The following is a 3,767-nucleotide window of genomic DNA, read 5'->3' as shown; positions in this document are numbered from 1 at the left end:
CCACGCTAGCCACGCCACCAAGGCCCCGCAGGGGGTGTCTCGCGCCACCAAGGGCGCACCACCAAGGCCTCGCGAGGGAGGCCCCACGCCACCAGGAGCGCACCACCAAGGGCCTCGCGAGAGAGGCCCCGCGCCACGCTAGCCGCGCCACCAAGGCCCCGCGAGGGGGTGTCTCGCGCCACTAGGGGTGCACCACCAAGGCCTCGTGAGGGGGGCCCCACGCCACTAGGAGCGCACCACCAAGGGCCTCATGAGGGAGGCCCCATGCCACGCTAGCCGCGCCACCAAGGCCCCGCGAGGGGGTGTCTCGCGCCACCAGGGGCGCACCACCAACTGTGGAACCAACTGCTTCTTGTATTGTAAGCATCGCATGATTAGGACGAAATAAGTAAGATTCTGGTACAATATCAACATCAACCCATACTCGCATAAAGTCTAGTCCAAGAGGCTTTCCATGTACAGTTATCTTTGGATCACTAGAATCCCAACGACCTTCAGCAACAATTACATCTGCCCAGTCAAGCAAGTAGCAAGCATTCTTCCCTTTCTGTAAAGTTATGTTTTTTTTCTAGTGCAATACTCTTCCAAATTTATTTTAAAGACAATATATTAGTTTCTGTATTTGTTCTTCTAAAATGAAAATTTAAAACAATAATAACTTTTATAATTTACCTTAGGGGACTGAATATTGTTTGACTGCGGTACATTGCGAGACTGTCCTTTGCTTGGTGTCACTTTACCACCAACCTAAATATAAAACCAAGATAAGTTTCATTGGAAGAAAAAGAAAACTAAGGTTTATAAGTGCAAGATAGAAATACCACCAAGTGTTCTTTAAGTAGATTCATCATTTCAGTCATTTTGAGCTTCATATTATGTTGCTCTTCTTCTAACTTGGAGATTTTGCTATTACACATATTAACAATAGTTAGCTTTGACCTTGTTACGCCTCTTCCTTATCCGATTAAATGACCAGATTTTGGGTTACCAAACAATTTTGTCAAGGCATCCTCATCAGCGTTGTCTGTAGTTCCAGATTTTGGGTCTTCAAGGAGAATCTCATTCAATGAACCCTGCATATAAATTAGTATAACAAATGTATGCATTGTGGAAAATAAGTAAAAATTCACAAAAATTAAATGACTAATACTCACAAAAATATCAGATGTCGTTGGGTTTACAGGTTCACCATTCTTCTTGGTATGGGCTCTCTGAAAAGCATCGATTCTAGATATTTTAACATCCTCATTTTCTTTCTTCTACGCAATACATCAATAGAGATTATAAAATAGAGACTACAATAATGGAAGCAAAAATACAAACAGTATAAAACTTAATTATTACCATATCATCGATTGTTCGAGCATATCCTCTTCGACTTAAGGTGTGTGGAGCAGATTTCTTTCTTCTCTCTTGGTATTTGGCCCTTATATCCTATTTAATAAATAAGTAAAAGAGGCATAACTATATTTAATTTAACACCAACAGAGATAAAAGAGGCAGCAACATCACTTCTTACATCATATTTCTTACCAAATGTTCTTTACTAATTTTTTTGGCAACAAATGCTCTCCATTCTACATCACTTTTTATGCAATCCGGCTTTAAGGCTAGTCGTTCACTCTCATTTTTTGCATTGATAATATCCTTTACAAGTCTAGATTTCCCAACTCTCCATAGTTTTGTCATCATTTCAAAGCACATCTTTTTTTGCCAATCATCATGTAAGTCATATTGTGCCTACAATAGAATATAGAATAACATATTATATGTTTAAGTGTAGAGCTGAATATATATATAAAAAATACACTCATAAACACATGTAATTCTACCTAAATTGATGCCCAAAGAACATCTCTCATAATTGGTGAAACTTTCCTCCAATCTGAAATAGTGTAAGGAACAACCTCTCGCACAAGAGCGCCCACAAAAGAAGAAAATTGCACTGAGTTAGTACCAACTGGTTGCCCTTTTTCATTCCAATTTATTATCCTTAAGTCATTGTTCCTCTTGGTAAGATTTGCCAATAGAGTTTTTCCCCTTGTCTTCTTGGCTAAGTTCATTACATTCGCATCTACATCTTGAGGTATTTCTTCAATCTCAGTTTGATTTGTCTCATCAGTTGTTTTTTGTAATCTAACAGATTTTCTAAGAGGTTGTTCAAGTTCTATCTTAGCCACTTCCTCACATTCTGCAGCAACCACTTCTTCACATTGTGCAACAGCCCCTTCTTCAAATTCTACACCAACCCTTTCCTCATCAGCTATCTCTTCATGTTCCTCCCTTACTCCCTTTTCATAAACACTATCAACTACCTTATCTACTTCATAATTAAGAGATCGTCTAGTTTTTGAACTTTTAAGTGACATCTCCATGTCTTCCACATCATCATTTGGATCTAGCTCTGTATTATAGACCATACGACGAGTTGCTACTCTTGTACTAAGAGCAGGTGGTGAGTCAATTACAACTCTAATAGGTGCAGAAAACCTACGAAGAGAACTCTTTTGCTTTAAAACAGGGCTTCCAAGCAACATATCGTCACAATCAACTTGAGTCTTCAATGATGCTTTTCGCTTTTTGGCCACAAGATTGCATAAAGCACCTGGGCGAAGGTGTTTTTTTTGAGATCTTTGTAATGTACTCATTTTTCAAGTTGAAATTGCTGCAATATAAAAAGAAAGATAACATAAGTATATAATTCAGAAATGCGGATCACCAAAGAGTAATAAACATACACCAAAACCATAAAACCAGAATTATTTCATTCAAATTAAAATGAAATCATAAAGTACACCATAGAGAGTAATAAAACCATATTTGTTTCATTCAACAAAAGAGTAATAATGCACCAAAATTACATACAAAAAGTGTAAGCATATTTGTTTCATTCAAAGTACATAAGAAACAGCAGGAAACTCAATTTTCTTCATTGGATTCAAGTCCAAAACACCCTCTATTTGAATCCTTTAAAGCTATATACCAATTACTTGACTCATTCACCCTTGCATAAAAAGCTTTTTTCACTTGTGAAGCTTATACAAATGGATCCCTAATGGATTGAGCTTGTCCTATATTAAAATTTACAAGCGTATAGAACTCCGACTTCTTAACACCCATTCGAATATTCGCCTAATCGCACCAAAACAATGGCACCTTAAAAGTACGATAATCAAGCATAATTATATCCTTGATAACACCAAAATACTCTTCTTTATCATTCAATTGCCCACTGTCATGTGCTTCCAAGTATACACCGCTGTTTTGAGTTGTTTTTTCAGCTCCTTTTTTATGGAATCGAATTCCATTAATCATGTACCCTTTGTAGGAAGTGACACCGCGACTTGGACCTTCAGCCAATTGAGCTAACATGTCATCTACTTTGTTCATGTTAGAAATTTGAAAATAAAAATATACTTGTAAGAAATTTGTACACTAAAACAAAACATAAACTTTTATCTTGGCAATAGAATACAACCTTTTCATAAAACCATAACGGGAACCCTTCAGAATGTCGATTCCACAACAAAGTTTGATTGTTATTCAAATTTGAGTGTCTTTCTTTCAGCTCATCCATATGGACATTGAGAAATGGTTCTACAATATCTGAGTTAAACAACACATACCGATGCGCTACTGCCAAGTTCAATCGGTCAAGCTCAAAGCACTCTGCTGCTGATAGTGGATTTTCTTCTAGTAATGTACTATCTTGATTATCATTTTTCTTTAAAAATGTTTCACAAAAGCGTACACATTCAACAGCAAGA

General features: G+C 37.5%; 1 long non-coding RNA gene across 1 annotated transcript; it reads right to left on the bottom strand.

The window, feature by feature from the left end:
- Window positions 1-344: 344 nt before the first annotated feature.
- Window positions 345-1,028, bottom strand: LOC133816809 (uncharacterized). Its single transcript, XR_009885475.1, has 3 exons — window positions 825-1,028; window positions 673-747; window positions 345-581 (listed from the first exon to the last, which is right to left on the bottom strand). It is a non-coding gene; the product is annotated as an uncharacterized LOC133816809 (long non-coding RNA).
- Between the last annotated feature and the right edge of the window lie 2,739 nt (window positions 1,029-3,767).

This window comes from Humulus lupulus, chromosome 1, assembly GCF_963169125.1.
Source record: "Humulus lupulus chromosome 1, drHumLupu1.1, whole genome shotgun sequence".
Lineage (NCBI taxonomy): Eukaryota > Viridiplantae > Streptophyta > Magnoliopsida > Rosales > Cannabaceae > Humulus > Humulus lupulus.
This window is presented reverse-complemented; position numbering and strand designations above follow the sequence as displayed.